General features: G+C 38.8%; 1 protein-coding gene and 2 long non-coding RNA genes across 3 annotated transcripts in view; 2 read left to right on the forward strand and 1 right to left on the reverse strand.

Moving 5' to 3' along the window:
- The window catches only part of agbl4 (ATP/GTP binding protein-like 4), a 262,269-nt gene that overhangs the window by 205,480 nt on the left and 45,818 nt on the right, over positions 1-10,971 (forward strand). The window lies entirely within an intron of this gene.
- The window catches only part of LOC117950732, a 259,475-nt gene that overhangs the window by 143,042 nt on the left and 105,462 nt on the right, over positions 1-10,971 (reverse strand). The gene's annotated exons all lie outside the window — the stretch shown is intronic.
- LOC117950736 overlaps positions 1,380-10,971 on the forward strand; it is a 21,696-nt gene continuing 12,104 nt past the window's right edge. Inside the window, exon 1 of the long non-coding RNA XR_004657983.1 lies at positions 1,380-3,565. This is a non-coding gene — a long non-coding RNA (uncharacterized LOC117950736). The remainder of the gene's footprint in view (positions 3,566-10,971) is intronic.

Raw genomic sequence — 10,971 nt, forward strand, 5'->3', positions numbered from 1 at the left:
CCCCCCAACCACCCACCCACCCATCTCCATGTGGAAGCATTGTTAGCTGTGGGTAAAGCTGTCTGGAACACTTTTGTGCTGTTTGAATTCATCTGGGGCTGCTGAAGCCCCGAATAACCCCTTCTTCTATAAGCCACGCCACTGGGGAACAAAGTAAGGTCGCTCCAGTGACAATTTCCTCTGAGCTATGCCATCAGAACTTTGAAAATGTTGCTTGTATTTTTTTTTTTAACAATTCATTTTTCTCACCAGTTTTATTGTTTTGATCTAAAATGGTTTGTGTGGCTGTCTGCAGGCTGGAACTAAATGCTGCAGATTGAAATCTCAACTGTGACCTAGCTGTGGCTAACTGTGAATCTGCTGCAGAGCTGCCCATCAAGCCTCTCTCCTCTTCATAGTCTAGATTCTTGTTTGTCAGTTTTTTATTTCTGTCCATCATTTTGTCTGTCACGGTTTTTGTTATTGCAAAAGTTCAGATCAGCCTTTTGTTAAGCTACCTTATGTTTTGGAGATATTTTAGTGTACATAAAACTTTTATTTTTTATTTTTTTCCACCAAACATGGACGTTTCCGTTTCTCGTCATGTTACTTGTGCCGTTTTAAAGGCTCTGGTCAAGTTTTGATTTACCTAATTGATGTTGTAATTCCATGTTACCAGACAATTTCTTGTTTCTTTTTACTTACATACAGTATATATATATATATATATAAACTGTTTATATTTTTTTTCTTATGAATTGTTAGCTTTAAGCTTGATGTTGTATCCAAATGAAACAACAAATGAAAAACAAATCTCCCTTTTTTAGCCAAGGTGATCTCTGTGGAACAAGAGAGACAAGGCTTCTAATAACAGAGCCCATATATTAAGCTAGATTCTCCACATTCAATATTTAATAATCCCCACTTAGGTTTTACCTTCTAATGATCTGCCACAGTAAGATGATAATTTGTCTTGTTAAACCAATGTACTTAATTCAGACGCAGTAGTTAGATAAAAACAAATATTTACATTGAATGCACTTTAAACTTCTGAGCAGTTTCTTCAATCATAAAGAAAGGTATTTGTCCTTTTTCTTTTTTAAATGTCTATATAGATAAAGCTTAACAATCATTGTATTACCATGAAGCACCTTAGAACATTTTTGGTTTATTGTTTTCCATGGCAAGAATGAGTTATGGGATTGAATTAGTCAGATATGCCCCTGACACACCAATGCTCCAAAACAAGTTGGATGGATTTAATACTTCCAACTACTACTTAAAACTATTACTACTACTTCTTCCGAACGTTGAATTATTTTAAGATGTGTTGGTGTTTAGAAAACCAGATTTCCACAAGTCACACTCTGTTGAAACTGGACTTGATAACTCCGCCATGGCCTCCTGAACAATAAATGGCTTACTTGGCAAATTGACAAGCAAAATTCTATTTGGCTGTCAATCCCAAAACATGATCCCTCAACCTGAAGATCTTATCCTATGAAATGTGCAAGGTCACTGGAATATGTGCTTTAATTTAATGTGTGAAGATGGTGGTTATACATAAATATAACTGATATAGAGATAATTGTCTATTTTTTACAAATGAGTGGTAATTGTAAGCCAAAGTATTAAATGCTGAGATCAAGTTAAAGAAGGGGGATGCTGACTGAGGAATCAGCAGGGTTTGCACAAAAGATGGCCCATGCCCGAGCCTAGTGAATCTTTTTTTTTTTTCTTTTTTTTTTTAATATTCCTTTTTGAGTTCTGTACAAAGCAACATGTGAGGTTTACTTGGGCTAACATGTTTTTAAATACATGCGGTGTAAAAGAGAGAAAAGATTTCTGCTGTGCAAAGCAACCATGCTGAAATTTTGACACCTTGTTGTATGTTGTGTTTGTGTTTGTTTCTTTGATGTTCGATGCCAAAAGGGGGTGTGGTTAAAAAGAAAGCTTTAAGATTAGAGCATTAATAGAGCTTTTACATCATCTGAAATGTTAACTTCTTTTTAAAGGCTGGTTTCCTGTTGCGCGATTAAGTCTAATCCTTTAACTAAAACCGTCTTTCATGGATGAGGGCTGTATGGAAGTACTGTATGTTTTGAACCCAGATTTGGTTTAATCTGTGATGGCAAGGCCAATCTCTTATCAAATGTACCAAGTTGCTTGCAGAGGAGCAGTCTGGGTTTTAGCAGCATATTAGTAACATAAACCAGTACATTGTCTGGCAGAGCTATTATTGGATGATATATAGGCTAGTTTGGCTCTGTGACACAACACACCAGACTTTTCAATCCTCTCACTGTTACACTCAAGTAGCGATAGGGAGAAAATGTAACCTTGCTGGCTCTGTGATCCTCTTCCTGTGCCACCACTAGTTCCTTACTCTGCTGTCATTTAAACGGACTGGATTTAGAAATGCATATGTATCGAGATAATAGCAAATCCTGTCCTCGTCGTTTGGTGTTTTGGCTTATGTTGTGAATGTGAACATCTGTCAAAGCTTCAGAAGTGAGGGAGCTTTATGTAGCTTTTTGACAGTTTGATTGGGGAAAAGAGATCAGTTCTATCTTCACTGTGTGGAACAAGATAAATGGCTTCATCTAGCAGTTTTCACGACTAAGTGCACACAAAACACGTAACTGTTTGAGCCTCAGATACAATGTCAAACTTACTTCAAATGAGGAAAAAATAGGAGGAACATTGTAAGGCCTATATTTTTCTTAAGGTATCAGTAACTTTGTATACAATCCACAAACCGGTTCTACTTCATCTAACTTCACCGTCCTACCTCATTGTTACTCTGGTGTTTGTTTGTCAGTGACTGTAAACTATTTGTGTATATTAAAAAAAAATCTATAGGAAAGGTATACCTGGTTACTCTCAAATTGTACAGCAAAATAAACTTGTAAAACACCTCAGTACACAATATCATTCTGAGGAGAAATCAGTTTTATTACCTGCTTAAAGATGCTGCTGTAAAGGGGTTGTCTCTGAATATATATCCTCGCTCTTTGCTATGTTGTGCAGTTGATCAGTGGTTGTGTTCTGTCTCTGTATTGCATTCTGAGATTTTTACTGGTTGACGGGTGCTACCAGCAAACAGTTCAAAAACTGATCTGTCTATCGGACCTCAAATGGTGCTGTTTTTCTATGTTTTTATCCTCATTCAGCTATGTTTTATTCAGGTGTGTCAACCGCCATTATCCCCTCAGCTAATCAAATTTTAAGCCAAAATATTTTGCAAACAATAACCCTGCTATTACTGTATTAACTATATGCTATCTACCCAAATATTGTAGATAGTGATTATATCCTCAGCTGTGAGTTTCAGAAGTACCTCATAACTTGCTGATTTTTAATAGATGCATCTGCTTCTAGCACCTGTTGTCGACCAACATCACATTGTTGCAGTGTATTTTCAGAAATATGCATTTTTACTGGTTAGATCAGGTTTCACCATACATAGGACATGATTATTAGATCACACTCAGACGACCGATAAATTCAAACGATACCACGTGTCATAAAAGGAAATCTCAGTTGGACTGGGCAGCATCTGAAACAGTAGAAGAGGTCCTCAGCAGTTGTATTTATGGTGGACAAGTAATTTCAGAAGTGATTTTGGGAATGGACAAGCTAGAGCCCCACCTGGTTGAAATGCTATATGTCAAACAAACATAATAGAGATACCAGAGTCTTCATGGTGCATTCATCAAGACTGTTTTGGGGAGTTTCAGCATGTCAGTTTTGTAATGATTGATTCTATTTAGTTGCCACTTTAATCTGTGATTTCCCAGTTGTATCTCTGTCCCTTACTGATATGTCTAACTCAAATGTAATTTTCACTGTTAAAAATAGGAATTTGGTATAGCAATTTGTTCATGATTAACCTATTGTGAGCTAAAGTCAAATGTACAGCACCATACCGTGTCTGGACTTAGCTTTATTATACAAAAAGTGCATTATTTTGTCTTTTACCCTGTACAGGGACAATGGAATCTTTTCTGCGCCAAAGTGTTGTTTTGGGAGGTGGTTCGCTTTACCTGTCTGTATGTAAATGTTTGTTTTAGTTGTTTTTTTGTTACTCTGTCTGTGAACATGTAATGTGCTGGGGATCTTCTCTCTACTGTGAGCAGTGTGTGTTCAAATGCACAGCAGTTGGTTTCATGGAAGCACTTAAGCCATTCAATGGACTGTTTCATAATGGTTCAATTTTAAGCTTTGCTCTGGTCCAGGGAATTGACCCAGAGAGCTTTGTGTGTAATTGAATTCCTATGCAGGTGCTGAGTTGTAATCACCTGGTACCACATCACTGTTGGGTGGAGGGACATCCAGGGAGAGAGATAACTGGGGAGTGTTCAAACCTTTGAATGTGTCTGCACAGACTCAAGATTGAGTCAAAGGGGACAATGGCGACATAACCAGTCCATACTGAACCAGTACTTCATTTTCGCTGAATTAAACTGAGCTATACAGGGCTGCTTGGGTATATACCTGTCTGTAGTTGTAACTGCATTGCAATGATCATTAGGGAAATACAGGGTTATTACTGTATGGAGAATTTCCAGTTGGTATGATAATGTGAAAAGAACTTTAAGTCTATTGCAGTAAACACTTCCTCACCCTACTTCAGCCTCCCAGAGGCAACCCTACATTTACAGAAAATGTTGAAGTATACGCGATAGAGAGTGTACATGTCTTTGCTAAACCGGCCACACCTCTGCTATGCGAGCAGCTCTTTGACGCTTAGCATCCTGTTCTGTGTTTTCTCTTGCTGCATTCAGGAACACCTGTTTAATGTATAGATAAACAGAAATAAATCCAGACTTTTATTCTATCAGCACAAACCTCTTGTTGTCTTTTTTTTGTCCTTCCTGCCTCGTGTTTTTTTTTTCTCTAAGTCCGGGACTCAAGATGGAAACTAAACCTGTCTGGTTTTCATTTTTTAAAATCCCTTTTGAATTTGGGAAATATTGAATGTAATCAGTACTTATACCTCTGCCTCCATACAATATTTGTGTTGTGTTTTTGTGTCATAAAAGTTTAGAGAAATTTAACTTTTTGGAACCACTTGATACAGATCAATCATATCTAAATCACAAGGAGGAGGTTTCATGTTTTTAATTATTTTGCTTTCCTTTTATAGAAATAGTTTAACATTTTGGCAAATGGGCTTATTAACTTTCTTTCCGAGAGATAGATTGGACAATTGGAAGACCATACTCTGTAGCTATGAAGCTACAGCTATTAGCCAGGTTAGTGCAGCTTACAGAAAAGACTAACAACAGATGGAAACATCTAGCCTGTCTCTGTCTGAGAGGAATAGAACTGCTCTACAGCTTGTTGATGAACATGTTATTTCTAGTTTGTTTAAGCCAATCAGGCTGGGAAGGAAGAAAATATTGTTGTTTCCCAAAATGTCAAGCTATTGCTTTTGCACGACCTGCATCAAAGTTTTTTTAGAACAAGCTGAGGCGGACAGCAGCACTGTCAATCAAATCTTGTCCCGCTAAATTGACAAATCAGTGTGGCTGTGCCCTATTGTTTGCTGAATTTCCTGAAGTTACAAGGGGCTCTGAGTGAGTAGTAATTTCATTTCCACGCACGGTATTTTAACCTCAATCTGTACATTTGAAAAATCACTAAATCTGGGTTAAATCTGGTCAATAGCTTGGAGCGCAAAGCCTACCTCAAGCCCTCAAATTTTTGTTTTTACACTGGAATACCACTTAACTAATGTCAAAGAGTTTTTATTTTCAAATTGATGGCCATGTGTGCTGAATGGGTTTCAGAAAACCTTAATGACCCTTACGCTAATGCAAATTTCTCAGCACACAGTTACCCGGTAAACTTTGAATTCAAATGCAAAGATTATAATTAGTTTTTTGAGTTTGCGATAGAATAGTAACTTTTTTTTTTACTTTTTAAACGCCTTGCCTAGGAGTCTTGACACCATGAAGACAGACAAGATTCTCAGACGGACTGAGGCAGATGAACTCTGGTGTTATTTCTCATTCCTCCATACACTGAACAATGTAGCTGTGTGAACTCTAAGTGCCTTTTCACGCCACATCTGACACCAGCTTTCTATCCTTACAGGCTTTGTAGTTAACTTCTGTCACCATGAAGATCAGAACCCTCTCTCCTTCACATCTCCAGTTATTTTTTCAAGTTGGGTGTTTTTCAGAGAGCATGTGTGTGCATTTAATGTAAAGGTGAGGGGATTAACAGGCAGATTGTTCTCAATGTCAGCCACAAGATAACAGGATGGCAGAGACCAACGGTTCACAGTGCTGTATTTGTTCATTCAGTCCTAATGCTGCTGGCCTTCCTCTGTGCCACACAGCATGGTGATGATTGGCAGTGCTGTATCCAACATGTATCATGTCCAAACCATAGCAATATCAACTCAGCTGCATGAGAGCAAGATAACACAGAAAATGGGGTGTCGACATGTGAGATTGCTTGTAAGATGGCTGGTTTGGAGAGGCTTGAATCTAAAATGAGCACCGTCATTGAATGCTGGATTTGCTTGAGTCCACATTGAAATCTGATAGGAAGTGGTCACTGTGAAGGCCATTTCCTCCCTCTTTCCTTATGAATAGACTAAGCTCTACTTACTCCCCTATCTCCCCATTCCTCTCCCCTGTCTGGCACACTGATGCATTTCCATATATTATTGCCTCTGTAAGCAAGTGTGTCATGTGCCCAGGCTTTTCCTACAGCCAGAGGGGACTTCTCAATGTCATTATCGCTAAAGCCTGCCACATGCCTGTAATGTATTGCCGGCTGGCTTTATTGGCAGCGTGATGATTCAGTGGTGGTGTTGATGGATTAGTGACGGTTGGGTCAAGCTGGACTGGGCTGAGCTGGTCCAGACTGGGCTGAGCTCTGCAGCCTTGCTGTTTGTCGCATTAACAGCCCGTCCTCCTCACACACGCTGCAGTATAGAGGGAGACATATCGTATTTATGTCACACACACAATCTAATGAATATGGTCATTTCAGAGCTTTTATTGAGCTTCTCGGAAGACTGTCTGATTCACCTTGTCCAGCTTTTGCTTTTCATGCAGACACGGTGCTCACAACAGCGCCGCATAATAGGTGGCAGTAATGTGTTTGCTTTATGACATTGTTACTGTTTTGAATGTGAAAATATAACAGCTTTTGTTGTCTCCCGGAAGGGGAAGTTCAGAGAGGGTGCACTGGTTGCATATGTTACCACAGAATAACAACATTTGATGTTTCCAGGAGCATAAATATAGTATACACACAGGTTTGGAGGAAGGACACAGTTACATGTTTTATTACTGAATATGAAACACACTCCATATAACACAGCCACCCAGGCTGAACTAAACTAAACGGTCCGCTGGCCACCAACTAAAAGTCTAAAGCCAACATTTAGTTCCTTCTTTTTAGTCTCTCTGGCTGCTGTTCGCAGGACCCGACCCCACTGCAGACAAATGAATGCACATTAGTCTTACTTTTTTATTGGTTGCAGCAGCAACTGTTAACATATCCTGCCCTAGAAGAGACAAGAAACACTCTGTTTCTCACACAACACACGTTGGTTTGGTTTATTAGCAAGTGTAACATACAGTCAGTAAAGTATACAAGATATTCAACATCAAACGCAAAAGGATGAATGGTTTATTCAACATTGACAGGGTTGTTGATTAGTAACTCTTGATGAATGTTTTGTTTTTCCATAACTGACTTTGTCTCCATTTGATCCTCACACACTTTTCTGAACCCTGCAGTATTTCTCATTTACATGCACAGGATACTTTCTCATAACTGTAAATAATTAGGAAGTAGCAAGAGTCAAGCGCATACTGTTCTAATTTAGTCTCATTGGTGCCATTAGTGTGATTGTACGTGGATCACTTTATTGTCTAATTTCTGTGATTTGTTTTTGTTTTCCATTTTAAGCACATAATCTTTGCAGCGTTCATTTACAGCATGGAGCACACATCTGTATGCAAAAACTGCCTTGAAGTGTGTTCATTACATTCTCTCTGTTGCCAGTCATAATGTTGAATGATACATTATCTCTCCCTGTACTTAGTCCTATCTCTGCTGCTTTGTTTATCTGAGAAGTGACTGCAGGCTTAGTTGATACTGTTTTATTCTGCCTTGGGGCTTGAAAGCCAGCAATACACATGCATGAGCTACCAATCACACTCACTTTGTCTCTTCTTCCTATGCTCCCTACATACCTTACTTTTTATCCATCCATCCCAGCTGCATGTCCCTGCATTGTCAGTTAACTGTATGAATGATAAGATATGCTGGTGAGTCTTGACTGTGGCTGTTAAATTTGCCTCCGCTGCCAGCGTTATTCAGATGTCCTTATCATTTATAAGAAGCTTATTTAACTTGTTTAATGATAAAAACGGGTAAAGTTTGGAATCCATTAGCCCCTCCGGTAAGCTCTCTCACTCTACCTATCAGTACATATGTGTACGCACGCACACGCACACGCACACGCACACGTAAACACACACACACACACACACACACACACACATAAGCACAGAGCTTCCAAATGGCCTCTATTAATGCAGACGGCTCTCCCAATTAACAAGATTCAAAGTGATGATGAATTTTTCATTCTCTGAACATTTAAGCTAATTATGGCCCAAATGAAGCAGGTTCCAGTGAATCACCATGGCAGGGGCTGCCAATGGCAGCCAATGTCACTGTCACAGTGCCACTCTGCACCACCACCCTAATCACTACAGCTGCTTAATATTCATCTCCCACTGCTCTCTCCTTTCTGACTCACCTCTCCTCTCCTCACATATTCTCCTTCCTCTCGTCTCGCTTCTCACTCCTTACCTCTTGTATCTTGAACTTCTGTCCTATCTCCGGCGTCCTCCACACCATCTTCCATCTCTCTGTCTCTCCCCCTCAGCGCTTCTCTCTCACCATAGATGTGTTGTTTAAAATGGAAATCAACTAATTGCGCTAATAGGATTTTAATGATAATTTAATGTAGTAAATAAAGCTTGTTACGAGCTAAGCAATTTTGTTGGATTTCAAGGGCAATCAATCTGTGTCCGAATCAATCTGCTCATCTCCTTGAAGATGTGTGTGAGATTTCTGCAGTGTGTTTTCACTCATGCACATTGAACTATATTAAAGCCTACATCTATAGATGCACAAAAATAGGCAGCACTAGGTTGGAAAACATCATCACTGTACACATGTATTGCCCACTTTCAAGTTAGTATCCAAGTCAGGTTTGTGGCCAAGTATGGTTGGGTTTTCAAAGTCTGAGCATTTGCATTATCTTTTTTTTTTTAACTCTCTAACGATGAACTCATATATTTATCGTAAAGCAGCAGCTGATCATTTACAATCAGCGCTCTGAGTTGAGTTCAAAACACAAACTGAGTTTTCACTTGGCAGTAGTCTGGATCAGTCAATATCCAGGATAATAGCCAGATGTCCCTCGCCTAATGCTCTCTGTGTGTTGCCGTTTTTAAACTCTGTTTGCTATATAAAAACAACAACATACTTTGAGATAGAAAGCTGCACACTGATTATGGCAAGTTTTGCAAAAATGTTGGATTTTGCAACAAGGCAGGCCTGCTTGTCTCTTTTGGGGAATGATTATAAAGACTTACAAAGAATATGTTTTTGGTAATCTCTAACTGGGGCGTTTTTTGGACCGATTGTTGCAGGTTTGCTTTGGAAAAAATAACGCCACACAGGGATACACCGGTCCCAGCAAGTTACGTTTAACCATACTGCCCTGCGAAGGCAAAAGGCAGAAACTCCGTTTTTGGTCGAAAATGATATTTTTGGGATATTCAAGACATCCTTCATCATGTGCATTAGTGTGTTGAGTTAATTGTGTAGTTTTTTTTAGAGAAAATAAAATAGGTTGTCTTAACAGTAACTTTTAAAAGCCCAAGAGAAATCAAAGCAGAACACCGTGACACCAGTTACCGCTCTTTGATCTTGTTTCGGAACGCTCAAATGGAGTTATGGTTCAGGATAGCAATTAGTAGAAAGATATAAGTAAATGTAATTTTTTTTGTAAATCATCAGAAATATAGGCAATGATCACTAAGTTTTATAGACGTGTTACTATAATGATTTTGTAAACCAAATGTTGACGATGTGGAAGTTATTGCTTCTTGCCTTGGCGTGACTTCTCACTTTTTGCAGAAAACACAAAGGCAGAGGAAAGTAACTTCAAAGTTAGAGGTCAAAAATTAAAGTTTGAGCTCAAGTTGTCGATGCATTTCATTACTAAAACTTCTAATTGGCAGATTTCGAGCGTCTTACTTAATATTCAACAAACTTCATGCCCAGTGGTTGTTCATGCCATTTTCTTGTTGTTTTAGTTCTATTCTAATCAATTCTCATCAAGAAATTAACATACAGTACCTAAGTTGTTTCAAGTCTGCTTAGCTTTGTGAGTGATTTTTATCCATTAAAGAGATTAGAATTTGCTTGTAATCAAAGATGAAGTAGTTCATTTCACATTCAAGGTCTTCGACACATTTTTATCAACCATTACTCCAGATTAAACATATTAAAATGATGAGGAGCTTGTGCTCGGAAGAGAAAAGAATAAACAGCCGTGAGATAGAAAAACAATTTCATTTCTCTTTTTATGTTCCACCAGTGGTCATTTAGCTAGACTCTTTATTTAAATGGTAATGTGAAGCTGGCTAAACAGGCATGGCAAATCAGCCTGAGAAGAGAGCCAGGCTTCTGTGGTGGTTCAGGCTCTGGGAGTTTATCTGGGTCTGTCCTCCTGTCGTCTGACAGAGGGATGCAGAGTCGGGAGCCGATTGAGCGACAAGGATAGCGCTTCTCGGCGTATAATTAATTAGGTGTGATAAATTATACCATTTCTAGCAAAGCCTGGCAGCACACACACACAAACACCCACACACACACACACACACAAATAGATGTGCATATGTGACTCCTCTAACTGAATATATATATATATATATATATATA

Source organism: Etheostoma cragini, chromosome 9 (assembly GCF_013103735.1).
Source record: "Etheostoma cragini isolate CJK2018 chromosome 9, CSU_Ecrag_1.0, whole genome shotgun sequence".
In the NCBI taxonomy this organism is placed as follows: Eukaryota; Metazoa; Chordata; class Actinopteri; order Perciformes; family Percidae; genus Etheostoma; species Etheostoma cragini.